The sequence below is a fragment of the Haliotis rubra genome, unplaced genomic scaffold (assembly GCF_003918875.1).
Source record: "Haliotis rubra isolate DU_JTF1 unplaced genomic scaffold, ASM391887v1 Scf381, whole genome shotgun sequence".
NCBI classification, from domain to species: domain Eukaryota; kingdom Metazoa; phylum Mollusca; class Gastropoda; order Lepetellida; family Haliotidae; genus Haliotis; species Haliotis rubra.
The window spans coordinates 958,681-972,860 of NW_025767059.1; the positions used below are offsets into that span (position 1 = coordinate 958,681).

Consider the following 14,180-nt stretch of genomic DNA (forward strand, 5'->3'; position numbering starts at 1 on the left):
ACAAATCTTCCACAAAATTAATGCTTTGCTCAGCCAATCGAGAACTGGAGAGGGCTACATGTAAATTCAAACACATAGATGGAGATCTTAAAACCGAACTTGATGTCCAATTTACTGTAGAGGCTGTCAATTTCATGTGATTTGACTTATTAACGGTGTTCCAATTGTATCGTCATTCTTAACCGGAAACTTTAAGAGGGAACCTGATAGGGCTCAAGTAAATATTGACATCCAGAATGAAGATACCCCCACATATTAAGGAATGCCAAAGTTTAGGAGCTGGTTCATAAATGGTAAGTAAACCTGCGGATTTTACCTTAAACTAACAATTGCAACACTGAATGTAATCATGGTGACATTGTTGAAGGCATGTAAGCTTCTTACCATCATAGTGTCAATATGTTGTTGGAGACTTCGACGTAGGGTTTAAGGATGTCGAAGTGGAAGGCGGGGTAAGGAGTCGACGAGCTCGGGTACCAGCGTTGTCCCCAGCGATCAGGAGACCCTCCCCGAGCCAGGGCACTACTGTTTCGATATTGGGTCCCAAATCCCTTGGCTTTGGCTCTGTGAAAATGTAGAAAGAAAGGGTCAAACCTTCTGTACTGATTTTGAAATCAATGTAATAACATATTGAAACATTTCTTTCAGTGTTGAGCGAGACACATTTACAATTGTTTGTAAACTTCTATTGCGAAAGTTTGACCAAGATTTGTGGGTCTTGTTGTCCAGAGGCATATGCTTGGAATGAAGTTGATATCGTTTCAGATACAGTTAGAACCTATTTCAATGCACCCAGACTAGTTATTTCTTTCTGATTACCTGTGGACTTGATGATGGGTCTGATGGTATCTGCGTGGTAGACCCTGATGACTGGATTAAGAGGCCCTACCCAGAGCCGGTAGTACTTGGGGGAATCTCTTCATCCATTCCTGCTGCCCACTTCGGCACGTTTCTCGAAGTCCTGGGGAGCTGAAACACATCCATGCACCCTGATTAAGGAGACTGTGGCAATCACTAAAGGAGCGACGATACCGCCCCTGTCCCGACAGCTTTATAACGGTCATATTACAGTAACGTACAACGCCAGTAGTCTACTTCACAGTCCCTAAACCATATAATTTCCTTACAGCCTATCCCTCCTGCAGTGCTAAAGCATTATATATTTATATACTGAGTCAAAAAGAAACTTCAATAAAATGTAATTTGAAAAAATAATGAATAATTTTTCTCTGATGATACATCTATGTATCCGAAATGGGTCTGTCGACTCTAGAAAAAACGTTAGCAAAACCCACTCAAACCCATCCATTCGTCGTGCAAATGACGTTAGTGCCAAATCAGGTTTTGCACGTGCAGTCGATCACGTGATCTTCGCATCGAAGTTTTCTTCATATGCACGTGTTTGCATTGGCCTCAAGAATTGAAAAACACTTTTAAACCACAGTTCTAACGGTACTTGAAATGCCACGATTGTCAAATGTGCAACGTGAACGTGCCGTTGGCATGTTGCAAGCGGGAAGATCAGTTATTGACGTCGCAAGAGCAATGGGATGCAGCCGTCGTACTGTGTATGACTTGCGAGGTCGTCTACAACAAACTGGCACCACTTCTGATCGCCCAAGGTCGGGTCGTCCACGTGTGACGTCACGAGCAGAAGACCGTCAATCGTCCTACGTCACCTACGTGACAGATTTCTGCCGGCTACACGAACCAGGGCTGAGATGTTTAGAGGTCGACTGTCCTCACAGACCATTCGAAATCGGTTGCGGGCTGCCAATCTCCATTCTCGACGTCCATATCGTGGGCCAATATTGACGCCGTTTCATCAACGTCAACGTCTGCTGTGGGCCCAACGTCACCTCCGATGGACCCAGAGAGACTGGAATCGAGTCGTCTTTAGCGATGAATCCAGGTTTACCCTCAGATTCGCGGACGGCAGGCATAGAGTCTGGAGACGACGTCGTGAACGGTATGCCCAATGTTGTGTACAGGAAGTCGACAGATTGGGGGCGGAAGTTGCATGGTGTGGGGTGCTTTCTGTGGGAACAACCGTTCCCGACTTCTGGTCATCCGTGGAAACCTCACAGCTGCTGCTTACCGCGACCAGGTGCTCACCCCTGAACTCGTTCCTTCATGGCGGCTCATGGCCCAGGTCTACAGTTCCAGCATGATAATGCTCGGCCGCATACCGCGATGTTGACACGAAATTTCCTTCAAAACGCTGGAATCAACGTCATGGACTGGCCATCGAGGTCCCCTGACCTTAATCCAATAGGAGCACGTTTGGGATGCACTTGGGAGAAGGCTTCGTGGTCTTAGGAACCAACCTCAGAATTTGCAGGAACTTGGCGCTGCCTTGCAAGAGCAATGGCGCAGAATCCCCAACCACGTGTTCACAAGCATCAGGCAGTCGATGAGGAGACGGTGTTTGGCAGTGGTGAATGAAGCGGGGCGGCCATACACGATATTGAACTGAGAAATTTCGCATTTTTATTCTTGTGACTTGACATTCTGTATACCCATGTTTTGGAACGGCGGTGTAGCCTAATGGAACTGATTATGGCACTGTCAGTGTATCGAGTACATCACACAGATCTCAGCAAATGAAAATAATAACAATTTAACCATCTTACCATCTCTTGTTCTTTTTATAGTGCCCTGAAGAAAGAAAGTGAAGTTTCTTTTGACTCAGTATATATGATTAACAGCCTTTGCGGGGAAACCTGGCAGAAAGCAGAATTTGGTGGTTCAATTCTTGACATGTATTTTGAACGATGCAACGGGACATGATATAGAGTATGCGTGGCATAAATTTGGTGTTTCGCCTTAGCGTTATCTTGCGAATTTCCCTCATAAAAGTAAGTCGAAGCTGTGTGACGCAAATATAGTGTTTCAAACTTACTGGATATCTCATGTTGGTGTACGCCATTCAAAAAGGAAACAATATACCGTTTCCCAGGTATGCCAACATTACGAACGCTCTTTTACTGTACTTTTGTATAAACAGGGATGTATTTCTATAAGGCTTTCTTGATTTATAAGTTAGATATTGTTTGGCTATGTTTGGGGCTGCACAATTGTAATTGAGTTTTGAATATGCTTATATAGAAGGCAATATGATAGTGACGTTGCCTAATAACCGTGGAGGAAAAAAAAATATCATATAATTGTATATGTTTTTAACATGCTTCTTATTAGCATTTCCATCACGTCTGTTGTGTTGATATTAGTCATGTTGGTTGATAAAAGCTTTCGATGCGGCAGTGTTGGTATATGTGCGCAGTGAAGCGGTCATGAAATCAGACGCATTTTCAATCCAGTTGTTCAATTGTATTGATTGTCCAATCAAATTCGAGTATTTCACGTAGCCATGATAGAATAATTACTATTAGTAAACCAACTCACAATAGATAACCCTGCAAAATCCTACAGGGCATTGCTTTAGGTACTCAAATGTAAGAGACTCGTTTGATCATTATAGTGTACTCGGGGACATGGATACAGATGTGGAACCCTGTGACATGATGACATATATCCAGGGCATCATTCCTGACATATGACTAGGTCCCATCTAACAAATGTTAAACATGTCTTTATTACGGATGCGGAAGGGGTTTGTTGCGGTTATTTTATGTCCGTATATTTCAAACATATCCCAACTGCGTAGATAGGTGCTCATGATTTTGATCACATGATTGTTCTGTCCAGACTCGATTATTTACAGACCGCCGCCAACCAACCAAACAATCAAACTTACATAAATCACTTTAAATGAATATTTCCCAAGTTGTTTACATATTCACAGACATCAATTAGTTTTGAGAATATTTAGGACTCGACATATGCAGTAAAGCGGACTGATCATGCAGTAAAGGACTCTCAACACATGCAGTAAAGGGACTCTCGACACACGTGCAAAGGGACTCGACATATTCACAGTAAAGGGACTCAACATGCAGTAAAGCGACCCACCACATGCAGAGAAGTAACCCCTCACATGCAGTAAAGTGACTTTAACACATGCAGTAAAGTGACTTTAACAAATGCAGCAGAGACTCAAAAATATAGAGTAAAATGACACGACACATGCAGTAAAATGGCTCGATATACGCAGTAAAATGACACGACACATGCTGTAAAATGCCTGATATATGCAGTAAAATGACACGACACATGCGGTAAAATGGTTCGATATATGCAGTAAAATGACAATGACACATGCTGTAAACTGACTCACACCACATGCAGGTTCCCAGACCTCCAGTTAAACTCCTTTGACGCCCTGACAGCTGTTGAAGAAGCTGAAGAAACGCCGATACCAGACCACGAGTTTGACCACTCGGTACGCCACGTACAGGGCCACGGATGTCCCCACAGCCTGCAGAGCAGTGTCACGATTGAGACGGGATACAAGTTGCAGAACGTCCATGTTTCATGCCGACGAACCGAAGTTCTCTAACCAACAACAGACTCTGTCCATCCTTATATACACACTCCCGATGAACAGCCATTGACCCGGTGTGATAAACTCTGCTGTGACGTATCGTTTACACATGGGTCCCATTCACCGTTTGACGTGATCAATATCTGAAAAGTCTATCTGACAAATATATTGCTCAAAGGCATATTTCCTCCAAAACATGTATGGAGAAGAAGTGTGGAATGCTACTGTACATAGCTATGAAGAACAATTATGGCGATCACAAACTTTCTATCGTTCAAACATGTCATTTTACGCAACAATACATACTACACTCTCTCATCATACTTTCTGGCAACTGGCTTAGAAACAACCTTATTATAAATCTTCCTTTGCAAGTTTGTGTCAAAATATCATCAAGAGTGAGTGAGTCTAGTTTTTCGCCGCTTTGAGCAATATTCCAGCAATATCACGGCGGGGAACACCAGAAATGGGCTTCACTTCACATTGTTTGGATGACACTTCTCAGTAAATTACAGATTCTAGTATTTTGCCCAACAGTGAGAGTGGGGGGTAACGAATCCCGGATAGGACTCAACCCAACAAAAGTACTAGTTTTACCCAAGGGTGGAATTCGGTTGTGTACATCAATACATATGTAAGGACATCCACAAAAGCTACAGGAGGGAAATCCATGTTTTGTCATTATTTTGTGTATGTCTGCATATATAGAATGGTGTGTATATGTATTATTATATGTATGATATTTGAGGAAATGTAGAAATGTGTTTAGAAACAGACTGTCATTTCTTTTGGTGAGGTGAGTGAAATTGGTTTAACGTCGTGCTTGAGAATATTCTCGCTCATATGACGACGCGCATACGTGTGTATGTGTGTGTGCAGTTGCTTGAACTAGCCCAGACGTAAGCTGGTTTTATAGTGCTAGCCCACTCAGATACCAACAGTGAAGCATGCATGAATACCCTCACTCAGACACATTATAACTGACTCTGAGCTGACCAGTTCTTGTTGTACCCATTACAAGCGCCAGGCAGGGACCAACAAGTACCATATTTTAACGTCTTTTGGTATGACGCGGCCGGGGCGTTATTTACAGCAGAACAGCACTGCTCGTCCAGGCGACAAGAATACCATAATTCCCTACATGCCACTACCCCTACAGCCCAGTACCCCTACTATTAGTTAAAACAACCCATGGCATTTACCTGTCTGGCATAATGAACTGACCTAAAAGAGGGATTAGTGCATGAGAGTATACAGATGAGATCCAAGGAGGGATTAAACTGTTCTTTAGTTTTGTGTCAAGGAAATTTGGGATTAGCTAAAAGTTGTTTTAGTTTCATGATGAAAGATAAACCTCTAGTGAGTAGAACAATTTTACAAATTGGATAATGTGTAGGTTGTTAAATGTTGAAATTAAGTTGTTTTAGTGCCATGATAAAAGATACACAATATTATTGAGAAGTCGAGGAAAATGAGAAGGTGAGACGAGAAAGTAAATTGAGATAGTTCGGTATAGTATATAGCTGTTGACAACAAACTAACATGGCATCAACATGGCTGGTCTGCGTAATGTTGAGTTTGTTATGTCGCGGAGAGGTAGCCCCAAGTCCCATTTTGATTTGTTATCTTCACACTAAGAATGTCGAGAGACAGTCTTGTGTACACTGGAAGTGTGTTCAGTCAACATGCAGAGGAAGAGTCACAACTGTTGGCAATGTTGTAAGGAATACGACAGAACATAATCACCCACCAGAGGATAGTCAGAAGGTCCGGTTTGTCAGCAACCTGAGGAAGAGAGCCAGGGAGGAGTCAACACAGATGCGCACCATCTACAACGACGAGCTCACCAACCTGACCAATGATGAGACACGCACGATGCCATCCTTTCCATCCATGTGCAGCGCCCTGTACCGCCACCGCCAGAAGACGATTCTTGTTTTACCACAGACGAGATCAGAAGTCGACCTTCAAGATCCCTGGACGCAGACAGCAAATGGTCGACCATTCCTCCTGTTTGCTGACGGCGATGATGACAAGATCCTGGCATTTGACACCCAAGAGAGTATTCAGGCCTTGCAGTCAGCCGAGAACATCTACATGGATGGAACATCTACTGCCTGCCCTGCACCATGGAATCAAGTCTACATCATACATGCCAGACGTGGGACCACCACATATCCCCTCATCTTCGCCTTACTTCCCGACCGCCAGACGACGACCTACTCCAGACTCTTCAGACTCCTCAAGGATGAAGTTCAGCGGAGACTCAACAGGCCGCTTGTCCCATTCTGTATCCAGACAGACTTCGAGTTAGCAGCAATCCATCTTGGACTGGCTGTTGCCTACAAAGAAAACCCCGAAGTCACCAAGTGGATCAGGAGAGCAGCTGGGCTACCTCTACTTCCCCTCAAGACACGGTCCAGGACACGTGGTAGAAGCCATGGACGACACTCCAGACGTCCCAAGAGCAGTCGACTTCAACGATTACATCGTGACAACCTGGGTCGACGACACAGCCAGATTTCTACTTCCCCTGTGGAACCACAACCTGACAACTGGGCCGAGGACAAACAACAATCTAGAATGTTTTCACAACCGACTGAACCGTGAAATTCCACACAGGCATCCGAACATATACAGATTTGTAGAAGTCATTAGGAGAATTGAACATGCTGAGAGGGTGAAGATTTCACAAATAGACTTTGGTGCTGCGACAAGAAGCAGAAAGCGAGTCTTCAGGGAGATCGACAATCGCCTGTGTAGACTCAAGGAGCAGCTTGAGCTTGGACAGAAATCACCTCTTCAGTTCTTGGACGCCGTCGGCTATCTGCTTAAGCTGGGATAGATTGAAACACTAAATGTTCATAGACTGAAACACTTGACACAAATGACTATGTTAACATTGAATGTTAACAATTAATTGTTAATGTCCATCAAAGAATCATGATGACGAATTATTGTTAATTCTTATTAAAATCTTGATGATGACAAATGATGATCACTTTTCATTAAAATCATTCTCTCAACCTTTTAGTTGTGTGTTGTTATGTCTCTTAAGTGGATTAGTCCATTGTGTGGAATAGGTAACAGGCAGTGGATTAACAGTGCAACAGACCGTAAACTATGTTGTTATAAGCTGTAGGGGTAGTGGCATGTAGGGGTAATGGGGGGTTACCCATTACACACCGAGCGAGATGATAAAGGGAGAGCAAGCTAACTGGGCATCTCATGTGAGTACGATTTTGTTTAAAATGGGCTTTGGGTGTGTTTGGATATCGTAGGATTCTGGAAATAGAATCATTTCATGGAATCGACTCTACTTATAGCAGGGACGTTTTATGTATGTGGAAATAGTGATCGAGTGAGTCTGAGTATTCATTTTATTACTGCATATTAAAAGATATAGAATTATTCGATGTGTTTTGTAAATATATCAATGGAATTATAAAATTGGTACATTAGATTAATAATCGAGATTGTTAGTGGCTGTATCCTCAAACAGGGTTAAATCACTGTAAACTAGAAATTGTATTCCTGTGAGGTTGTTTAAGTCCCAAAACATTCAAAGTATGTTTCCTCTTACTACGTTTTTTATCGTAGAATATGTGTTCTTTTAATGCTTGGCTGAATTTGTAATAATCGCCAACATCTGAAGGAATCGTGTAAATACAATGAGTGAGTGAGTATGGTCTTACGCAGCTTTTAGCAATATTCCAGCAATATTCCAGTGGGGACACACCAGCAATGGGCTTCACACACTGTACCCGTGTGGGGAATCGAACCCGGGTCGTGGACGTGATGCGCGAACGCTTTAGTTACTAGGCTACCCAAAAGGGACTTATTAAAGAGAAGCTGCATTGACATTGATAAACAAATCCGGAGTGAAAGATTAGTAATTCTGTTTCCTTAAGTAACGACGTTTACAAAGGGTGAATTGATGCTTTGTGGTAATTATTATTTACTTGAATTATTTCTTAAATATTAGTTTGCAATAGTTTGCCAGTATTAGAGGAAATGAAGAGATAGTACATTCCTCGCAATCCTCATCAGTAGCCATGAAGGAAATGCTGATTCCATGGTGTCCCAAAAGAATTTAAATGTTAAGTGAGGGTTTGCTCTGTGGTTAACATACAATTTAAAGTTTTAGGGCAAGGAGAACTATATATCTATGAATATCATTCAGAGAAAACTCAATATATCAAGATACCACGATCGTTTTTGTGTCATACAAACATATTAGAGACAAAACCTTTTCCTGATCGACTAAAACATCTCTGCCAAGTGCGGAGCATGTTGTTTTGTGATGTGATGTGATGTTATTGAGGGGAGACAAAGTCCTTTCGACATCCACAAGAGCCTCTGTGATCGACTATATCATAAGCATGTGTTTATGAAACACTAACAAATAGCGATGATACCAGGTTTTCCAGAAAAGGTGAGGTCTTGTCCCACCAGTTTCACCAGTCATAAACACATGCAAAGTCTTGTCACCCTGACCAAAATAGGAACGTGTAGTACTAGTCAAAATAGGGAACTGCACTCTTGGTAGCGCCTTCAATACTAGTACTCAATAAGCTCTCCTTCTCATTACTTTGACTTGAAAAGAGGTTAGAATTAGTCTTCAGCAACCCATGCTTGTCCTAAGAAGCGACTAACGGGATCAGGTGGTCATACATGCTGACTTTGTTGACACATGTCATCGACTCCCAACAGCGTTGATCTATGCTCATACTGTTGATCACTGGATTGTCTTGTCCAGGCTCGATTATTTATAGACCGCCGCCATATAGCTGAAATATTGCTGGGTGCGGCTTAAACAAGAAATAAACAAACACTTGAGAAGAAAGTCAACAAAGTTTATGACTTACGGTCACGCACAGATATCAAACACGTAACTGTAACTTGTTAAGATCATACCCCAACTTCCAGTATCATTTACAACATTAGAATCCGTCATTACAATAGGCAACTAGGTTCCCTTTAATCTGCCTCAACCCCTGAATACCAATTATTGTTCCTCCCGCCCAACCCTCCGTACAATGCTAAAGTCCCAAATAGAGCAAGTCTAATTTCCTCAGATTCTGAATCTCCCTTCTCACTTGGGCTCCTTTTCAATTTAAAATGGATTAATTTTTTTTCTAACAAAATTATATGTATTCAGACAATAAGCATGACCACTTGCGATTCTTCACTGATGGATCGGCATGAAACACTAACACTAGTCTGTCTTACAGTCCCTAAAACACATTATTTTTCCTTCTAGTCAGCCCTATCGGCTAAAGTCAGAAATGAAGCAAGTCTGAATTTTCCCAGGTTCTCCCTTCTCACTGAGGCTCCTTTTAAATTTATAAGGAATTGTTTATTTCTATCAAAATTACACATCAATCAGAGACTAAGCATTAGTATATACTAGCACCATCAGCTGTAGTACTACCGTGAACCAGCGGGTGATTGTAAACCCAGCGAGTGACCCGACCCACAATGTATTGAACAAGATCCTGTGATAATGGAAACAAACCCTGTGCCGGTGTGTCCCAGATAGGTCATTCGGCTATATGGGTTTTCCCGTTAACAACAAACACAGTCAAGAAGTGGGACTCTTCAAGGCAGACTGGGTCCAGATAGCAATCGGCTGTTGATCGAGAAGGTTTAAGCTTACAGGAGCTCATTTAAGAATTTAATGGACTAAAATGTAACGCCATTCCTGTTTTGTTATTATTCCATTTCTCAGAGGCCTAAAATCTGCTCTTGTGCTTGAACAATGATTACCCCTCTTTATCTGTTAAGGGGAACACTGCAGGGTTACGTTCTTAAGACGTGGAAGGCTCATGCATGACAATGTTTTTGAATGTAAATATTCGCGCTGATTATCGTGAATGGCTCACACATGATGGTCAACTATTCGCTCTGATTATGATGTTGCGTTATAAAACATGTGTGAGATTTATGTTCGATCTAGTTTTATTGATCTACAAACATATATACTTATTTAAATGTCTTTAGATGATAACTGAAGCTCTAAAGTTAAACACACATTCACATGATAGAAGCGTACAGCTATTCGTCAAAGTGAGTAAAATGCTTAAGTGAATGAGATTAAAAGTGCATTAGAAAATTTATTTCAGTTAAATCAGGGCTTTCCGTTTGAGAAATGTGTGGATCCTTGGTGGTGGAGGTCTCGCACCCCCGTCTCTCGCTTTGGTGAGATTCACGAGAACTGATATGGCTCAGGCACAACATATATATTATAATCGGAATGTTCAGTGTCTGTGCCTTGCGAACACCCACAGTCCTTCAGTGGCCTTCATAATACCGGCATCCTTCCGGCCTGCTCGGTGGCCTGTATCTACCTCCAGATTGTATCTGTAACACATCATGTTCTGTACTGTATTCTCAATGAAAATTAATGACATAGTAGATCAATTTGTCCACAGAACTTTAGTGGAATTCTGAAACTGACTTCAGTTTGCACAAACGCTTCAAAAACAAGAAAGGTTTCTAGAATTAAAAATTTCTATAACAGGAACCCATTTTTATGGATAGACAATGTTTTATTGCAGTGGATGCGACGTCTCGGTGTAGATGCTAACATCGTTACCAAGCAAGTAAGTTTCTATAGTTTGTGCTGTTTATGACACTACAAGACTACATCTTTTAAAATAACAGCGGCTGAAATCACACATAGTGATTCCTATGAAAGAAAACATACCTTTGTAGAATTCTTCCTATCATGACCTTTTGCTCGTGGAGGGCGAAATGTTGTCCGATGCAGTTTCTGAAAAGTAAATATTAATACGAACAATGCCCCAATCTCACATATTCTGTAATATTCTACAAGATATTTCGGCATTTGATATATTGTTACATATTAGAAAGGAAAGTGTCCAGAAAATTAAAGAAATTATAAATTTGCTTCTATAATAAAAAATAACCGATCCAGAATACAGTTCTGGAAATAATTATTCCTTGTCTATAATAACATTATACATCACAAAGACAATTCTGGTAAAAAGCAAAGTTCGAAAATTATTCCTGTATTTATTCATGATTTTGGCTCGCACACATTGAACAGATACTTAGAAGCTCAACTTAGGAATCTTATAATGGAACCTGCTTTTAGTAGAAATATTCTTATGATTATAGAAAGCATTTGCTCAAAAACAACTCATACTTTTTGACTCAGGTGGTCACGCCGATATATCAATCAACATCCTGTAAGCTTAAAGGGTTAATTGAAACATTGTAGTATAGTCTGTCATTGACATTTTGTCAAAATGTTCAGATGACACTGCACAGGTCACTACCAAACTAATGGAACTCCAAGGACCTCAGCGATCCTAAGGGAGACAGGCTCGACACACCACTACAGCTGTACTGTTACCTCGGGCCAGCTGAAAAGGGGACATATGCGTAGTGGTCCTTCTTCTGGATGTTCTCGGGCAGAAACCGATCAGGATCAAAGACTTCCGGGTCCTCCCACACTTCCGGGTTGTGATGAATGTTCCACAACCCCAGTGACACGACTGTTCCTGCAGGGAAGATCTTCCCGTCAATATCCATGGGGTGTACCAGTCTCCGACTGACGTAGGGAGCGACTGCGTGGATCCTCAGCCCTTCCTTCAGACATCGCGTCATATACTCCATCTTGGGGATGTCATCCCTAAAAATATATAAAGGTTTCGTTATCCCTTCATCTGCTCAAACATCTCCAACCCAACGGTCAAATATATCAATATATACAGTCTCAACAGGTATGGATCTATGATCTAATATTGGCACTACCCAACCAGGTCATGTGCCCTATTAGAGAAGGGGGTTAACCCTACCAGACCATGTGTCCTTCCAGAGCGTGCGGTGTCCTACCAGAACCGGTGTACCCTACCAGACCATGTGTCTACCAGAACGGGCGGTGTACCCTACCAGACCATGTGTCTACCAGAACGGGTGGTGTACCTTACCAGACCATGTGTCTATCAGAAGCGGAGGTATACCCTACCAGATCATATATCCTACCCGACCATGTGCAATATCAGAATAGGTGGTGTACCCTACCAGGCCATGTGTCCTACCAGAACGATTGGTTTACCCTACAAGACCATGTGTCCACCAGAACGGGTGGTGTACCCTACAAGACCATGACCATGTGTCTACCAGAATGGGTGGTGTAGCCTACCAGACCATGTGTCTACCAGAATGGGTGGTGTAGCCTACCCAACCATGTGCAATATCAGAATTGGTGGTGTACCCTACCAGGCCATGTGTCCTACCAGAACGAGTGGTTTACCCTACCAGACCATGTGTCCACCAGAATGGCTGGTGTACCCTACCAGGCCATGTGTCCTACCAGAACGAGTGGTTTACCCTACAAGACCATGTGTCCATCAGAACGGGTGGTGTACCCTACCAGACCATGTTTCTACCAGAATTGATGGTGTATCTTACCGGACCATGTGTCTATCAGAAGGGGCGGTATACCCTACCAGATCATATATCCTACCCGACCATGTGCAATATCAGAATAGGTGGTGTACCCTACCAGGCCATGTGTCCTACCAGAACGATTGGTTTACCCTACAAGACCATGTGTCCATCAGAACGGGTGGTGTACCCTACCAGACCATGTTTCTACCAGAATTGATGGTGTATCTTACCAGACCCTGTGCAATAACAGAACGAGTGGTGTACCCTTCCAGATCATGTGCAATATCAGAACGGGTGGTGTACCCTTCCAGATCATGTGCAATATCAGAACGGGTGGTGTACCCTACCAGATCATATGCAATATCAGAATGGGTGGTGACCATTCTTATTGATGCGCTTTACGAGGTGATGAACCTAACTAGGTGAACTACCCTACTTAGTGATGCTCTTCACGAGGTGATGTATCTGACAAATGATGTAACCTTTCAGGTGATGTACCCTACCATGTGATGTGCTCAAAGTGGTGATGTACCAAAGTAGGTCATGTGCCCAACCTAACAATTTATGTGCCCTACCAGGTGATGTGCTTGGACTCTCTTCCGTCCAGCAATGTGTCCAGTTCCTCCTGGATCCTGGTCTGGTACTCGGGTTTGGACGATAGGGAATACAGCGTCCATGATACCCCACTGGCCGTTGTGTCGTGTCCTTTAAACAATGAAATATAGCCTAAAAACATACATTTCAAATTAAAGTTATTCCAAAAGGAAACAACAAATACTCCATTTAGCTGGGTGCCGTTGGACAATGTGATCTTAGCGCGGATGTTATCGCAACTCCCACACCTTAACATGGACTTCCGACAGAGAAAACGCTAAGATTGTTTGTACAGCAGCATCCGGTGGTCAATATTTTTCGTAGCAAAGTTGAAAATCTTTTATATATTTATAGATAAATCCTTTTCTGCTAACCCTTTGTGCCGAGACCATGTCTTTTCGATATTAGCTGCAGGTTTCTGGCTGGTGGACCCCTTTATAAAACCTATTGAATCGTTAATCCACCCGATTCTGTACATGGTCCACACTTAATGCATACGTCAAGACTCACGGAATGCTAAGTGTACTTCAATATTTCACATTCTAAATGATGTACTGAAAGGATGAATTTATTAATGCAATCAGTTTGTCCTCTTGATCAATTGGGGAGGCGGGTAGCCTCGTGGTTATGAAGACCCGGGTTCCATTCCTCACAAGGGCACAATGTGTGAAGCCCATTTCTGGTGTTCCCCGCCGTGATGTTGCCAGAACATTGCTATTGA

General features: G+C 42.4%; 2 pseudogenes; both read right to left on the reverse strand.

The window, feature by feature from the left end:
- Positions 1-4,429, reverse strand: part of LOC124286375 — a 63,696-nt pseudogene extending 59,267 nt beyond the window's left edge.
- The window catches only part of LOC124286376, a 31,607-nt pseudogene that overhangs the window by 8,196 nt on the left and 9,231 nt on the right, over positions 1-14,180 (reverse strand).